The sequence below is a fragment of the Molossus molossus genome, unplaced genomic scaffold (assembly GCF_014108415.1).
Source record: "Molossus molossus isolate mMolMol1 unplaced genomic scaffold, mMolMol1.p scaffold_m16_p_22, whole genome shotgun sequence".
Taxonomy (NCBI): Eukaryota; Metazoa; Chordata; class Mammalia; order Chiroptera; family Molossidae; genus Molossus; species Molossus molossus.
The window spans coordinates 21,070,935-21,088,495 of record NW_023425358.1 but is presented as its reverse complement, the minus strand read 5'-3'; the positions used below and the strand labels follow the sequence as shown (position 1 = coordinate 21,088,495).

Sequence of the window (17,561 nt, the reverse complement as noted above, 5' to 3'; positions counted from 1 at the left end):
ATCAGCTCAACCCCTTAGTCTGTCCAGGAGATAGAGAGGGCCTGTCGGAAAGGGGTGGCAGGGGTCAGCACTTGTATTTCAGAGGCAGGGGGTATGGAATACTGATTTAGAGGTGAAAGGGACTTTAGATTATCTAGTTTCATGGTTTTCCTGCTGTTCTGTCAGGCCTTTATGGGGAGGGAGCCCCCAAGCCCATTCAGTATTAGGCTTCCAGATAAGATCCGATTTGAAGAAAGGTTTTGGTGCTCAAAATAAGTCTGAAAATCATTGATTTTAACCCAACCTCCTGATTTTTGTTGAGGAAAATTGAATATTATGGTGCAGCAAAGACTCATCAAGGGTTACCAATAAAATAATAGCAAAATTTGAATTAAAAAATTCTTTCCTGACTCCCCCTCTGTTCTTGGGCTTCTAGAAGACAACTTTAGGTAAATAGCTATTCTATCCTGGTTCTCTTTCAGTTAGCCAAGCCAGAAATCATGAAGAAGAGATTAGTAATTGCTACCAAAAAGCTTAAACTATGAACCTTTCTCTCCCTCCTAACCAAAATAAAAGGTTTTGATATTATAATCCATTGTTTTTGTTTTTCCTTTTAACCTTTCAAATATGTAAAAACAAATGTTATTAGCATTAATTGTCTAAAGTTCAAGTCATAACGCTGTCTTAAATCAGTGAGGTTACGGGGGGAGCATTTTTGACTAGTGCAAATGGGTTAGTTGTGAATTGTTTTAGGTTCCAGTTTATTTCTGAATTTGTTGTTTGTATGATATGGAGAAAAAATCCTGACTGTATATAGAGAAGTGGTTGCAAACGGTAATAGTCACAGCTTTCTTGCAATCTCTGGTTCTTATTGACAAGACTAAAGTAGATGCATGAAAAAATGGATTAATAGAAGAATATCCAAAGCCTGCTTTTAGTCCTTATTCTTCATATATCAGTTAAGACCCATCCAATGGTTAGAATCACTAAAATTATTTTCCCTGGACGGCTGAGCCAAACCAGCCAGGGCAGAATCACTAAAATTATTTTATGGTGAGAGCCATTAGCATCGAGTTGCAGCTGGGCATGGTGATCACAGCACTGAACTCTAGAGCCTTCTAGATCAATGACCCTGAGAAGCCCACACAAGCACAGCAGTGGAGGCCTTACTGTGAGGTCTCTGGCAGTTTCAGTGAATGCATGTTCTGCACCTGTGTGTACACATTAAAGATGACTTTTAATATTTAAAATGACATTTGAAGCTCATGTTCCCAAAGAACCCATGAAGCACTGGCTCAAAACCACGAGTTTGGTGCAAAGAAACTGGGTTCTGAGCCCACATTGGAATCCCAGCCCTGCAACACTAGCTGAGTTGCCTGGGGGCAGGTGAAGAACTGAGTTTTTCTTCATCTAGAGCACAGTATGTTCCACAGAAGAAGGGGTTGAAGGTGTGTGCTTAGCAAATGCACCCATCTCCATTGTCCATGAGATAAGATGGCTGCTGGCAGGCATTCTAACTATAAGCCAGACAGTCCTTCTTTTCTATCACATATTAAAACTGAAAGACAAGCCCTGGCCAGTGTTGCTCACTGGTTAGAGTGTCAGCCTGTGGACCAAAGAGTTGTGAGTTTGATTCTGAGTTGTGGGTTCAATTCTAGTCAAGGGCACATACCTCAGCTGTCGTTTGGTCCCTGGCCCTGGTGCTAGAGGCAACCAGTCAATGTGTGTGTCTCACATCGTTTCGCTCTCTCTCTCTCTCTCTCTCTGAGGATTAAAAAATAGAAAGACATCTGGCCCCACCCTGGCTTCTTCCACCTTACAAAGGTACACCTTTGACCTTGAAGTATTCTAATCTGAATTTTACAAATAAATTGCAAATGTATTACTAGTTGACGACTTTAAGGTTCATACATGTATTTTATTAAAGAATTTTTAGCCTGGCCGGGTATCTCAGTTAGAGCATTGTCCTGATACACCAAGATTGTGGGTTCAATCCCCATTCGGGGCACATAAAAGAATCAACCAATGATTGCATAAATAAATGGAATAATGAATCAATGTCTCTCAAAAAAAATCATAAAATTAAAATAAAAAAAAAACTATTCAAATAGACGCAGGTCTGTATAAAGCAATGCGGAAGGCCCTGGCTCATGGCTTAGTTGGTTGGAGCATCACCTCATGTACCAGAAGGTTGTGAGTTCAATCACTGGTCGGGGCATGTGCAGGAGGCAACCTATAGACGTTTCTCATGTCAGTGCTTCTCTCTCCCTTCCTCCGTCTCTAAAATAAAATAAAAAGCAATGGGAAGGGGGCTTAGAGAAAGAAACTGCTTATGGGGATTGAGGCGGCATCTAAGAATTCTCCTGAGTCCTGTGGAGACGGATGTGACTTCACTTGGCTGAACAACTGATGAGTTTTAGGTTACTGACTAAAGACTGAACCATATGATGTAGGCTAGCTCTCCAGGCTGAGAAGTGGGGTGGGCAGAGCCGGATGGGCCTTACCTACCAGCAACATGGATGTCTGAGATAGAGGCCTAGACCCAGGTTGTGTGGTCTATTTAGAAAGAGAGCTCCTGTGAGGATCCCAGAGCCCGAGATTAGGAAAGGAAGTTAAGACCTTGCATTCAGATGGTACTCATACTGTCTCCAATGCCAAAGGAACCCAAAGGAGGCTGAACATATTTAAGACTTTGTCATCCAAGTTAAAACAGACATGAGTTGTCCGGCCGGTGTGGCTGACTGTTGACCCATGCACCAAGAGGTCACCAGTTTGATTCCCAGTCAGGGCACATGCCCAGGTTGTGGGCGCAATCCCCAGTTGGGGGCATGCAGGAGGCGGCCAATCGATATTCTCTCTCATTGATGTTTCTGTCTCCCTCTCAAAAAAAAATCAGTGAAGCCCTGGCCAGTTTGACTCAGCAGTTGGAGCGTCAGTCTGCGGTCCAGAGAGGCATCAAGTGGCTGCCACCTGCACGATCAACTGGGGCCGTGGACAAACTGCAACCGAGGTACGCGCCCTTAGCGGGAACCGAACCCGGGTCTCTCTGGACCACAGGCTGATGCTCTAACTGCTGAGCCAAACCGGCCAGGGCTAAAATGGAGACTTTTTTAAAACCACATTTCCTTATGACTCTGCCAGGGATGCAGCAAAGGCCGCCTTCTCCAGAGGCTTGAGAAACTGCCTATCTGAGCCAGTCTTTGAGGCCATGCCTCACCTACACACCCTCTCCACTCCACCTCCACGCAGCTCTGAGGCATTAATGTGGGGACTATTCCTCATGGACCTGAAGATTTTGCTAGCCTAGTCTTGTCAGTTGAAAGAAGGGTTCAGCCCTACTTTTTGTCCTGTGTGTACAAGATACAAAGCTCTAGGGTATCATAGTTCCTTCCCAAGTAGTTCTTGGAGTGGGGGTAAACACTGGTACACTATTTGCCCTCGTCTCCCCCACTCTCAAGTAGAAAGTTAACCTCTTTCCAGACTGTAATTGAATTCCACCGAAAACCTGCACCCACCTTCCCCGGGACTGGGAAAATCATCATTCAGTCTGTTTATGAAGCTCAGTGATAGGAAGTTCTAAACCATACCAGGCAGGAATGAACCAGAGCACCTAAAGCCACTGCAGACTGCTTCTGTGTGCTGCCCCAGGGGAGGGCAAAAGGGTGGTAGCAGGGGCTTCTGCCTCTCTTGACCTGAGCATCCTGGGTCGCCCTTGCCACTCTCGTGTACTCCATGTAGCTCTGCCTTCCAAAGTACTCCAGGCTTTTGGAGATCATTGTCAATGCCCGAAACCTCAGATGTGGAGTGAGGACAAGAACCTGGGTGTCTCAGGTTACCCAGTTGCCCTTCATTGCTGGGGACCCTAATTGAGGCCTCAACCATGGGGGTCTTTGCTTCTAACAGCTCTGGCTAGGTGACTCACATAATAAGTAACTGAGGAACATGGCTCTGCACCGGCTTCCTTGGTAACTCAGATGCATCCCTGCCCCCACTGTCTTATGAAGTGTCATGGCATTTCTGTCTTTGGCACTGTTTGACCTCAAGAAGTGTGCCATCTGTTAGGGAAGATTGAGCTGATAAAAAATTAAAAGATTCATTATCCAAAAAGAACTGGGACCTGAGAGTCTTTTAGAGTTAACCCACTTAAAAGGGAGACCATAGTTTCCATAGTAGAGAGTAGAAAAGATTTGCCTAGAACTTTATCTTGCAAAATGAAACTGTTACTAAAACAAGTATCTGTTAACAAAATGTAATTGCAACTATAGGCTCTTTTAGAACAAAATAATATTTTACATATATTTCCCTCCCACAATTATATAATCGCACAATAGGACATCATTTCATGTTTCATTTGCACAGTGCAATCAATCAGGATCATTGCTGCAAAAGTTAGTCCCTTCCTCACTTTTCCTGAGGGTCTCTTAATCCTTTAGCCCTTTGATCTTCTTCTTTTTTTGCTTTATTGGTTTTAGAAAGAGGAAGGGGGAGAGAAGGGAGGGAAGGGGGAGGAGGGGGGGGACAGAGAGAGAGAGAAACATTGATGAGAGAGGACATCGACTGGCCACCTCCTGCATGCCCCCTTCTGGGGATTTGGCCAACTTGGGCATGTGCCCTGACTGGGATTCGAACAGGCAACCTCTTGGTGCATGGGTCGATGTTCAACCACTGAGCCACACCAGCTGGGCTAGCCCTTTGATATTCAAATCATCCCCTATGAAGCACCTAAATTGGTTATATGCAGCTATGTTCTTTACTTGTTAATGGATCTAATTCAGATCCTATTTGCCAGTGACTACTCAACTGAGCATCATTTTTCCAACAATACTTTCTTTCATGACTATGAAACTCTATGTTTGTTTTGTTTTTTGTTTTGTTTTTTTTTTTTTTTATCCTCACCCGAGGATATTTTTCCATTTTTTGTACAGATAGAGTGGGAGGAAGAGAGAGAGAGAGAGAGAAACATCGACGTGAAGGGACACATCGAGTGGCTGCCACCCACACGACCAACCAGGGCCGGGGACAAACTGCAACCGAAGTACGTGCCCTTAGCGGGAACCGAACCCGGGTCTCTCCGGACCGCAGGGCGACGCTCTAACTGCTGAGCCAAACCGGCCAGGGCGAAACTCTATGTTTTGAAAAACTTAAATTGTACTTTGGCACCTATTTTGTGTTTTCAATGTCAGAAGTTTACAACGTCTCACAATCTGTAAGAGGGAAGAGATGGGCTATGATGATTAGAGGATGAATATGTCTAAGTGGAAAGTAATTTTATTTTATTTTTTTGTTAATCCTTACCCAAGGATTTTTAGATAAAGTGGAAGGGAGGGGTGGGGGTGGGGTGAGAGAGAGACACTTTGATGTGAGAGAGACACACTGATGGGTTACCTCTTGCATGACCCCGACTAGGGCTGTGGCTAGACCCCGAAACCTAGGTACATGCCCTTGACCAGGAATCAAACCCGAGACCATTTGGTACGAGGGCCAATGCTCGTTAATCCCTGAGCCAAACTGGCCAGGGCTGGAAAGTGATTTTATAATTGGTCAGTTGTTTGGAAAATACTTTTCATTTCTGATGACTTGAGCTTTCCTCCACAACCTAATAATGGCTACAGTAACTTGGATACTGACTAGTTAAATGTGGCTCAGAGAAAAAAAGAAAGCTCATTGACATGACTGAGCAGGGAGTCTGCCCTTGAGGGACAGTGGTGACTTCTACTGGTGACACTGGGTTAGCGTGAGCCAAGGCAGGAAGGTTTGGGGAACTGAGCTGGCATGCATGGGTTAGTGAATGAGGGAAGGCAGGAAATATTTGTTAGAAGTCAAGCAAAAAAAGTTTATTTCGGGCCAACTATTGGTCTCAATTCTATAGCTATTTAAGGTTTTGAAACAGAATTAAACATGATAATAATTAGGATATATTACAGGCCACACACTGTTTAAGTACTTTCCATAAATTAATATATTTAATTCTCTTACAAATCTGGTGAGGTCAATATTATTATATTCTCCTTTGAAAATAAGGCGACTGAGCAGAACTGTATTAAATTATGCATGAAGCAGTCCACATTGCAAGAGGGAATTAGCTACCCACTAAAATCTACCAAGTTTCTTAGGAGGAGCTCCCTCACTCGACTATAATGCTTCCACATTTAGCACAGGGACAGATCTGCATTTCAGACCAATTGGCAGCAGACACTATCAGGTGAGACAACTCTCAGCCTGAAGAAACTAGAAATTGATGTCTGCCTAGGAGAGTGCCTATGCATGCATAGCTTGTGTTGCCCTGGTTCAGGGATTGTAGGACTTGTGTTCTAACCCCTTGATCACTTATTTAGGGTATGGCCTTGACCACCCTACTCTGCCTTAATTTCTCATCTGTGGGGATATTTGTCCAGTCAATCCACAAGACTGTTGAGAATCCAGTAAGGAAATAGATCATGTTTTACAAAGTCTAGTTGCCCTGCAGTGTAAGGGGTGGCATCCTACCAAAGCTTGCACTTGACTGTCTACCCTGACTCCCTACAACTTACCTAGTTCCCAGTGTAGTCTCAAGTTGGAGGAGGCAGAAATCCTGCTTGTTTTCCACGCAGCCTTCCCTGCACCACAGCAGTGGCACTCCCCTTACCTGTAGCTGCCAAACCGGAGAGAGAGCGGGGAATTACGTCAGGTCTTTCAGGGATAGTATATACTCCCAGCCATCTCTAGCCAGGACCAATGAGGAATACTTCCGATTCAGCCACTATGGCTGGAGTGTTGCAAGGGACAGGTTTTCTGGCTAGGGAGGGGAGCTCTGCCCTAGGCTGCTGGGAGTCTCCAAGACATGGGCTCCATGGGGTAATCTCGCTTCCAGCACAGGTGAGGGCTGGGCAAGTAGTCACCAGTGCTGGCCCCTTCCCTTCAGGGCTCTGACTGCCTTACCTCCATCTGGCTAGTATCTGCATGTGGAGTGGGTGATCTATGAGCTTTCCAAAGACAAATCTTTTGATTTATGCCCATTCTGGGAAAGGAGAGGCACCAGAAATGACTGCTTGGCCATTTTGTGGTGTTTCCTCTACCCCCTAAGGCAGTATTTTGCTGTAAGCTGCTGTGCCTGGTCTCTCAATGCACACAGAGCTAGCCCTGTGGGGCCATGGGAGCAGAGAAGAGGTATCAGACAGCATACCTGGAAAGTGGTTAAGTCTGATCCCAAGCCTGCTAAACCCAGTCATAACTTTGGGCAGGCAGAACTCTTGCCCTCAAGAGGGGAAACACACCTCTATAGTCTCAGAGTAGGTGCAAACTTCAAAGAAGCCCTCCTGTGCTCTTTCCTCTATGGTACTCTAATCCTGCTCTGCATGCTAGTAGCCCTGTCTGACCAGAGAATCCCTCCACCTACCAGTCCCCCATGCCCAGAGCTGCTTCTGCTTCCCCTTCCTCACAAACTCCCATGGCATCTGCAAGCCATCCCCGACAGCCTCACACTAAGGCATGAAAAATACACAAGCCAGAAACAGCAAAAATGTCCATTAACAAGATGAGATAAACAACAACTGTGAAACATTCATTCACAGAATATAACATAGTAACAGATTAATAAACTAATTATACATAGCACACAATCACATGGATGAATCTCACAAAATATTGAATGGAAAAAAGAATAAAATTACGTGCAAGCCTGGCTGGTGTGGCTCAGTGGATTGAGTCAGTAACATATTTTTTAAAAAATGACATGCAATATGATTGCATTCTTTCGAAGTTCAAAACCTGCCCAGCTGCTGTGGCTCAGTGGTTGCGCATCAACCCATGTGCCAAGAGGTTGCTTGGTTCGATTCCTGGTCGGGGCACATGCCCAGATTGTGGGCCAAATTCCCAGTGGGGGAACATGCAGGAGGCAGCCAATCAATGTTCTCTCTCATCGATGTCTCTGTCTCTCTCCCTCTTCCTTCCCCTCTCTCTCAAAATCAATAAAGAAGCCCTGGCCAGTTTGGCTCAGCTGTTAGAGCATTGGCCTGCGGTCTAGAGAGACCTGGGTTCGCTTCCCACTAAGGGCATGTACCTCGGCTGCAATTTGTCCCTGGTCCTGGTTGGGTCATGTGGGTGGCAGTCACTCGCTGTGTTTCTTTCACGTTGGTGTTTCTCTCTCTCTCTCTCCCTCTTTCTCCCTCCTGCTCTATCTGAATAAAAAATGGAAAAAATGTCCTCAGGTGAGGATAAAAAAAAAAAAGTTCAAAACCAGGCAAAACAAAACTACTATATATTTCAGAATGCAAAGACATGGTAAGTATACAAGCCAGGGTCCTGGTCCTCTATAGGGGATGGAGCAAGCAGGTTGGGTAGGCTACGTGGGCTTCAGAGTGCTAGTGAGGTTCCAGGACGGAGTGGTGGGTTTCACGGATGCTCATCTTATAATTCATCAACCTCTACAGATGTTTTATGTGCTTTTCTATATGTATGTTATTTCACAAAGCTAACAAAGAAACCAGCCCTTGCCCTGGCCGGTTTGGCTCAGTGGTTAGAGTGTCGGTCTGCGGTCCGGAGAGACTTGGGTTTGGTTCCCGCTAAGGGCATGTGCCTTGGTTGCAGTTTGTCCCCAGCCATGGTTGGTCATGCGGTGACAGCCACTCGATGTGTCCCTTTCACATCGATGTGTGTCTCTCTCTCTCTTCCTCTCTCTCCCTCCCACTCAATCTGAACAAAAAAATGGAAAAATGTCCTCGGGTGAGGATTTAAAAAATAAAAAGAAACCAGCCCTCCCCATGCCCTTCTTTGGGCTTCTCAGGGTGCTGGGCCCTTAGTGTGCACATCTCTCATATAGTTGGCCTAGTGTGGAACACTGAGCAGGGAGCTGCTGAGGCCTGAAGAGAAAGGAGTTGGCCTAACTGCTCAGGTGGCTCTGGTTTAATGGACTAGGGAGTTCTACCTTTATTCCTCCTCATGGAGTGTCCTCTTCCCCTAGTTCTGTCACATTTGCCCCAGTCCCACTGCATTCTCAAGGAAGTTTGGCTATGCTGACCTGGAGCACCTGGTTTCCTGGCTGCTGTCAGGCTTGCCTTGGGTGGGCCTTACCTGAACTAAGTCTGTTTCTTATGGAAGGGATCTGCTATAATGAAAACCCAGTGCCCTAGGTTTTATTTAAATCTGGTGGGATACTCTTGGTCTCCACTGTTTATGTTAATTGGTCATCTTTCCCCTTACAGTTGGGGGGCGGGAGGACATTATATGGACCCAATGCCTGAGAACCTTTTATTATGTTTGAGGACACCATTCAAATAGCAAAATATGAGTTCCTACTCCATGTCAGGCACCTCATTAGGAAGAGAAAGCCAGGATCTTTGTCCTCATGGAGAAGATTGTTGAGAGAAGACTTAAGTGTGATGAATGCTGCACAGCAGACTGGTGGTCTGTGGGAACTGGCACTGACTCCTGTGGCAAGTCAGAAGAGGGGTCTCTAAGAAAGTAATGCATAAACTAAGGCCTGAAGGATGAAGAAGGAAAGAGGGGAAAGACGCTAATTCATTGAGTGCATACTGTGTGCTAAGCCACTTGCATTGTTTCATTTAGTTCTAACAATAACCCTTTAAGATAGGTATAATTACCCCACTTTACAGATGAGAAAACTGAGGCTCAGAAAGGTGAAGAGACCAACCCAAGGACACCCAGTTAACATGTGGCAGAAGGAAGACCTAAACTCTAGCTTGCATGATTCAAACGCCAGTCAGGGAGGAGGCTGTTGTCATAGTAATGGCCAGAAATGCTGGGTGATAATGTCAGTAGAGAAGGTGCAGGCTCAAAAGGGACACTGAAAGTAGAATTGATGGTACTTAACTGAGCAGTGGTGAGGTCAAGGAGGAGGAATCAGTCAAAGACAAATCCTGGTTTCTGCTTTAATCTACCCAGCTGGATAATTTACTGAAATGGAGAAAAGGTTTAGAGGGGAAAAAATCATCTGATAAATTCTACTTCAGTTTAAAAAAAAAAAAGCTTGATTAAATGAAAACAAAACAGATAATTCCATGCCCAGAAACTATTCCCTCTTCATACCTCCTCAATCCCAACCAAGCAGATCAGGACTGAGAGGATCATGAGAACACTGTCCTTGGCCACACCATCCACTCACTCAAAAGTGGCTACCCAGTGCTTTTTCGGGGTTTTTCCTGACCTTCTCCCTTCTCTGCAGAGGCTCTGCCAGCAGAGGAGCTGCTCATGTGCCTGAGCTCCTTGGGGTTGAATCCTCCTTCTCCAGTAGTCAGACCATTTTGTGTGTGAGCAGCCTCTGTAGTCGCACAGGGCCCATGCTCAGAAGGGGCCTGCCCTTGGTTTAATGCTCTTCATTTTGTACTTGGTCATGCAACTTATGTAGCTAGTCCCATACATATGTCTGCAACATAATGATGCAAGATAGTGGCAGCTTATCCCATCTGGGAATGAACCTCATTTCTAACTAGGAAGACCCACTGCTTTAAATCAGAGGGAGATAAAGCAAAAAATAGCACTCTTCCTTTGTTTCTATCAAATACACAGTTTTATGTGCAGTTTTATGTTTCTCCCTGGGTAATAACTTAGGAGGGAACCTTGAGAATAGAATACAGAAATAACAAATTATGGGCCATTAACTTTGGTTAATTGTTTCTTTATAGCTTAGAGTGAAGGCATAGTCTGAGTTGCTCTGGCACTCACAGTTACAAGTAGGGATGTAGCTTTGCTTAAATACAACCCAAGGTCCCCTCAGGAGGTGGAGAGAAAAACAACTGAGTAATCTTGGCCTGGTTTCTGAAGTCAAAACTGCCACCAAGATCTTACCTCCAGTTAGAGTATGTTCTTTCACAAGCCTAATCACTGTGCAATTAGGGACCCCTTATGCAAGATTCCCTCAGCTCTGCAGGTTTGAAGGTGGCCTGGGTGTTGTCTAGGCATCCTGCTGCAGCAGCCTTCGGGGTATAACTCACACTTGTACCCCAAGTCAGTCTCATCTGCCACTCAGGCTCCAAACAGCTCCAAATCCTTGCTCACTTCAGTAAACACCTGTTAAAAAAAACTGAACAAAAAAAAATGTTTGGATTCCTTGCTAAAAAAAAAGATGCAGAAATGCTCCACTGCCTATTATCTAATAGCTCTTTGCATCTTAGTGAGTAATGGATAAAACACTATGACCGCTAAGTGGAAAGTCCTCCCAGTGTTATTCACTTACAGTAGTAATATCAAAGACTCAGTAAGTATGGTACCCAGAAAATACAATCAACCCAAAGAGATTGTTGAAGGTTTTTTAGAATGTACTAGGTCATCCCATTTATTCTCCACTGAGCTGATCTGTAACTACTGTCCTGCCTTGAAAGCTTGGCTCACTTCCCTCCATTCACAAAATCCAACCTGAATTCCCTAGTCTGACATCTGCAGACTTCCCATTCTGACATCAACTGGCCTTTCCATTTCCATGTTCCCCGAGCCCGCATCCCAGCTATGTTAGGTTATTCTTTTTTTAAACCAACCACATCACACCACCTATTGAAGCAAAACATGCTAGGTTATTCTTTATCCCTTGTAATTTCTCCTCTTTACTCTTCTCGTCTGTATCCTCCCCCACAACTTTCACATTTCTATTTATTGAGTACCTATCCTTGTTGGGCTTAGGGGATACAAATGGAAGAAAAAGGCCCAGTCCCCATCTTTGGAGGCTACCAGTCTAGTGAATCTATGTATTCAAACCTTCATGGCAAACTGTGAAAAGGACTGTGAAGGGAAATAACGGGGCGCCAAGTGCCCACATCAGAGTTTGGTTGAATTTGGACACCAAGAAAACTTTCTTTGATGAGAAAACTTTTCTTTGAAAAAAACAGAGGTGGTAACTAGGCACCAACTATGAGGCAGGGGAGGCTGTGAGGAGGGCACACCCCAGGTCATGAAAGTAAGGGCAGGGACCCTGGAGGGGGGGCAGTGAAAGACCAGGTAGGCTGGAGTGCAGAGGACAAGGAAAGATGTGAGCTCAGGTCAGATAAGCTGAGTCTAAGGTTAAAGAGTGTGGTCTTTATCCCTACAGCCACAGGAAACCTTTGAAGATTTTTCAGTAAGGAGTAACATCAGAGTTGTGTTTTTGAGAAGGGAATTCTGAAAAAGGTACAGGGCACTTGCAGGGAGATCAGGTACAAGGTCATTATGCTCATGGTAAGAAGGAAGGAATGGTACAATAAAGAGTGTTTAGGCCCTGACTGGTTTGACTCAGCAGTTAGCGCAGAGGCCCTCAGACCGAAGGGTCATGGGTTTGATTCCCGGTCAAGGGCATGTACCTGGGTTGCAGGCTTGATCCTTGCTCTGGTCAGGGTCGTGCAGGAGGCAACCAATCGATGTGTCTCTCTCACACTGGTGTTTCTCTCTCTCTCTCCCTTCCTCCCTCCCTTCCACTCTATCGAAAAATCAATGGAAAAATATCCTCGGGTTAGGATTAACAAAAACAATAATTATTTTTCCTAATATCCATGCAATTCAGTATTAGGAAAATAAAAAGCTTGTATTGAACCCCTGTTTTGCAGCTTGAAGATCAGTTCTCCTATTTCATAATTTAAAATAACTTTTGGAGAAAAAAGTCATATACATAAAATATGTTATCATTTAAAGAAAGACTGAAAATGTCTGAGACTTACATAGAGACTGTAACCAAGAACAAAGGGCCTAAGTAATCCAGAGAATTACAAAATAATTTTTAAAAGAATATCACTGGGTATTAGTTTATAATTATTCTGAAAACAGGTAGCTGCCTCTGGGAATGTGAGGGGACAGGGATTGAGCAAGAAGGGCTATAAGAGAACTCTCTGAGGTGATAGTCATATTTTATAATTCAATACAAGATACATATGTGAGCATGTTTGTTGAAAATCATCAAATAGTGCAATTATAATTTGTCCACTTCATTATATGTTTGTTTGTTTTTACAAACAGTAGCCTTTGTTTTCTGCAAACAGCTCATTCTCTTGACTTGATTAATTTTTTAAAGACTTAATTTTTTTTAAGAACAGTTTTAGGATCACAGCAAAATTGAGAGGAAGATACAGAGATTTCCCATATCCTCTCTGCCCTCTTACATGCACATCCACCCCTCTTACAACATCACTCACCGAAGTGGTACATTTGTTACAATTGATGAACCTACATTGACACATCATAATCACCCAAAGTCTATGATTTACATTAGAGTTCACTATTGGTGCTGTACATCCTGTGGATTTGGACAAATGTATAATGACGTGTATCTACCATACAGTATCATACAGACTATTTTCAACGCCCTAAAAATCTGTGTTTTTGCCAATCAGTTCATCACCACTCTCCACCACACCAACCCCTGGCAAACACTGATCTTTTCACTGTCTCCATAGTTTAGTGTTTTCAAGAATGTCATATAGTTGGAATCATACCCTTTGTAGCTTATTTATGTTAAAGGCTGATTTTATTGATTTTTATTTTTTTTTAGAGAGAGAAACATCAATGTGAGAGAGAAACAGATCAGTTGCCTCCTGCATGACCCCTACTAGGGATTGAGCCGGCAACCTGGGCATATGCCCTGACTAGGAATCGAACCGAGACCTCTCAGTCCGTGGGATGATGCTCAATCCCCTCAGCCACACTGGCTGGGTCCTTTGTAACTTTTTTAGATTGGTTTCTCTTCATAATACTCATTTAAAGTTCTTCCATGTCTTTTCATGGCTTGATAGCTCATTTCGTTTTAGTGCTAAATAATATCCCATTGTCTTGATGCACCACAGATCATTTATCCATTTACCTACTGAAGGGTATCTTGGGTGGTTCCAAGTTTCAGCAATTATGAATAAAGCTGCTTATAAACATCTAGCCCTGGCCAGTTTGGCTCAGCGGTTGGAGCGTCGGCCTGTGGACCAGAGAGTCCTGGGTTCGGTTCCCGCTAGGGGCATGTACCAAAACAAAAAAACATCTATGTGCAGGTTTTTGTTTGGAGGTAAGTTTTCAACCCCTCTGGGTAAACTGTATATATACCTTAAAAAACCCTATAACAAATATTAAACTCTAGTTAAACATATGGATCATGAAGTTTTCAGGTATAAAGGTAGTTATGTCTGCAACTTACTCTGAAATGCACCAAAATATAAGATGATTTATGAATGGACAGAGGGTAGATAGGTATATGTAATAAAGCAACTATAGTAAAATTTAAGTTGTAACATCTAGATGGTGAGTGTGTGGTATTTACCATATATAATTCTTTCAACTTTCTTATATGTTTGAAAACTTTCAGCCCTGGCCAGTTTGGCTCAGTGGTTAGAGCGGCGGCCCACAGACCAGGGAGTCCCAGGTCCAGTTCCCACTAAGGGCGTGTACCTCAATTGTGGTTTGTCCCTGGCCCCGGTTGGGGTTGTGCAGGTAGCAACCAGGCGATGTGTCTCTCTCACATCGATGTTTCTCTCTTTCTTCCTCTCTCCCTCCTGCTCTATCTGAAGATAAATGCAAAAAAATGTCCTCAGGTGAGGATAAAAGAAAACTTTCATAATAAAATGTTGGAAAAAATTATTCTGAAGCATATATCCCATTCTCTCACATTAGATACATTTCAGAAAGACAACCAGTACCTTGTTTACAGTCATCTGGCAGTTCCCAGTAGTACAGTCCTAAATTATAGCTAAAGATACACCAAGAAGAAAGGATGTGCCATGCCAAGGTAATTAAAGCAGCCCTGCCTCTGGAAAGGACAGTAAGGTGAACTGGGTTGAGAAAGCTGAGGTTATTCAGTCACTGTCCAAGGTGCTTCTCATAGAGTTCCAGGGGTACCTGTTAGTTGAAAGATGAAACAAAGACTAATTTTAACAGCAAATTATGATAATAATTATGATAAGAGGGTGGAGAACGATCAAGTTCACCTTGATTTTTTTTTTTGTTATCCTCATCTGAGGACATTTTTGCATTCATCTTCAGATAAAGCGAGAGAGGGAGAGGGAGGAAGAGAGAGAAACATCAGTGTGAGAAAGACACATCAACTGGCTGCCACCCACACGACCCCAACCTGGGCCAGGGACACACTGCAACTGAGGTACATGCCCTTCGTGGGAACCAAACCCGGGTCTCTCTGGACATGGGCTGACGCTCTCACCGCTGAGCCAAATTGGCCAATCCCAAGTTCACCTTGAAATGGAAGAAAGGGAGGAAGGGAGAGAGAGAAACATCAATCGGTTAACTCCCACTGACCAAACCCAAACTTGGGCATTTGCCCAGACCAGGAATCAAACTGGTGACGTTTTGGTGCACAGAACAACACTTAGTCAACTGATCCACACCGGCCAAAGCTGTATGTATATTTTTTCTAAGAAAAAGCTTCACAGCTTTCATCAGATTATCAAAGATCCCAAAACTCAAAAAGTTTAAAGCCCTGGCCATGTAGTTCAGTTGGTTAGGGATTGTCCTGATATGCCAAGGCTGTGGGTTTGATCCCCAGTCAGGGCACATACAAGATGCAACCAATGAATCCATAAATAAGTGCAATAACAAATTGATGTTTCTCTCTTTAATAAAAATAAAAAGAATTTAGAATAATGTCAGCAAGATGGAGAAATAGGAAACCCAGATCTTGTTCCCCCAGAGAGTCACAGATTTAACATCAATTTGTGGTGCAAAGAGCCTTTATGAGAACTCTATAACCAGTTAAGAAGTTGTAGTACTCCAGGCAAGCACAAAGCCAAAGACAGCTGCATTGAGCATGTAAGAAAAACTGTTGCATTTCACCCACGATAGCCCTTATTCAAAGTCAGCACAGCTCAGTGTGATCAGGAGAAAACGCCCAATTCGCAGGTTATCCCTTGGGAGGCAGACAAGTAGAAAGTATGTCCAATGTTCTGGCTTTGGGGAGAGACTAACCAAGAGACTGGTTTCTGTTTTGCCTGATTTGGAGTGCATATAAGGATCTGGCATATCTGGGATGCCTGGTAGCCACTGAAAAAAGAGAACTCAGTGGGCTGTTGCAGCATTGGAGAACCTGTGGTACCACAGACAGACACCAGAAGGAGGAAGAAATTATAAGATCCTGAGAAACAGCCACATTTCTCTAATTGGGAAATTACAAACTGAATAAGCTCAGAGAAATGCACTCCAGAAAAGGTGTGAGAAGTCTCCAGTATCTTTACCTGGGCTGATTAGTGAATGTCTTTCCCTGTATGAAGCCAGTCCATAAAGACTGGGAGAGGTAGTTGTTTTATCAAATGCCCAACTACCAACAAAAAATAACAAGACATATGAAGAAACAGGGAAATGTGGCCCTATCAAATAAATCTCCAGAAGCCAATGCTAAAAAAATTATCTATAAATTAGCTGTCAAAGAATTCAATAATTATCTCAATGAGCTACAAGAAAACACAGCTACACAACTAAATGAAATCAGGAAAATAATGTATGAATAAAATTGGAATGTTAAAAACAAGGAGAGAAAAACTCTAAAAAAAAAAAATTTTTTTTGAGCTAAAGACTACAATAACTGAAGTGAAAAATTCACTGGAAGAGTTTAGTAATAGTCTTGATCAAGCAGAAGAAAGCATCAGAAAACTTGAAGATAGAAATTATTGAGTCAGAGGAACAAAAAAATGAAGGAGAAAAAAAAAACAGGAGTGAAGAAAGTTTAAGAGACTTATGGGAACACTAATAAGAGAACTAATATACATTTTGAGAGTCCCAGAAGGAGAAGAGATAAAAGGACAGAGTTTATCTGAAGAAATAATGGCTGACAATTTTCCAAGTCAATGGACATGTAAAGTCAAGAAGGTCAAAAGACTCCAACAAATATGAACCCAAAGAAGCCCCACACAAAGAAACATTATAATGAAACGATCAAAAGTCAAAGACATGGAGATAATCTGGAAAGCAGCATGAGAAAAGCAATTTTCACATATAAGGAGATTTTACCCTGGCGTGTCAGTCTGCGGACTGAAGGGTCATGGGTTTAATTCCCATTCAAGAGAACATACCTGGGGTCGCAGGATTGATCCCTAGACCATTTGGGAGGCAACCGATCAATATGTCTCTCTCACATTAATGTTTCTCCCCTGCCCCGCGCCCCCCCCCCCGCCTCACACACATACCTCCCTCCTTCTCTCCCTTCCACTCTATCTAAAAATCGATGGAAAAGTATTCTTGGTGCCTAGCCAGTGTGGCTTAGTGGATTGAACATCATCCCATGGTCTGAGAGGTCCCAGTTTGATTTCTGGGCTCAATCCCCAGTAGGGGGTGTGTAGGAAGGAGGCAGCCAATCGATACAGCTCTCTCACATCGATGTTTCTATCTCCCTCTCTAAAAAAAAAGTATCCTCGGGTGAGGATTAACAACAACAACAAAGAGTATCAGCAGATTTCTAAGCAGAAACCTTGCAGTCCAGAATGGAAAGGTATATTCAGTGTACTAAAAAAAAAACCCTGCCAAACAAAAGAAAAAAATTTTAAAAAGAAAGGAAAAAAAACAACCCTGCCAACAAGGAATACTCTATCTGTCAAGACTCTCCTTTAAAAATAAAGGAGAAAAAGATATCTTGCCCTGGCCAGTTTTGCTTAGCAGTTAAAGCACTAGCCTGTGGACCAAAGAGTCATGGGTTTGATTCCAGT

The 17,561-nt window shown here is 43.4% G+C and overlaps 1 long non-coding RNA gene across 8 annotated transcripts in view; it reads right to left on the bottom strand.

Moving 5' to 3' along the window:
- The window catches only part of LOC118639770, a 69,095-nt gene that overhangs the window by 37,753 nt on the left and 13,781 nt on the right, over positions 1-17,561 (bottom strand). For 2 of the 8 annotated variants that reach the window (XR_004961284.1, XR_004961282.1), the window contains exons 1-6: positions 14,553-14,795; positions 10,762-10,996; positions 9,788-9,870; positions 9,267-9,384; positions 7,355-7,439; positions 6,510-6,610 (exon numbers count right to left, since the gene is read on the bottom strand). This is a non-coding gene — a long non-coding RNA (uncharacterized LOC118639770). Of the gene's footprint in view, positions 1-6,509; positions 6,611-7,354; positions 7,440-9,266; positions 9,410-9,787; positions 9,871-10,761; positions 10,997-14,552; positions 14,807-17,561 lie in introns of those variants that run through there. The other 6 variants (XR_004961285.1, XR_004961287.1, XR_004961283.1 and 3 more) reach the window with 6 other exon arrangements.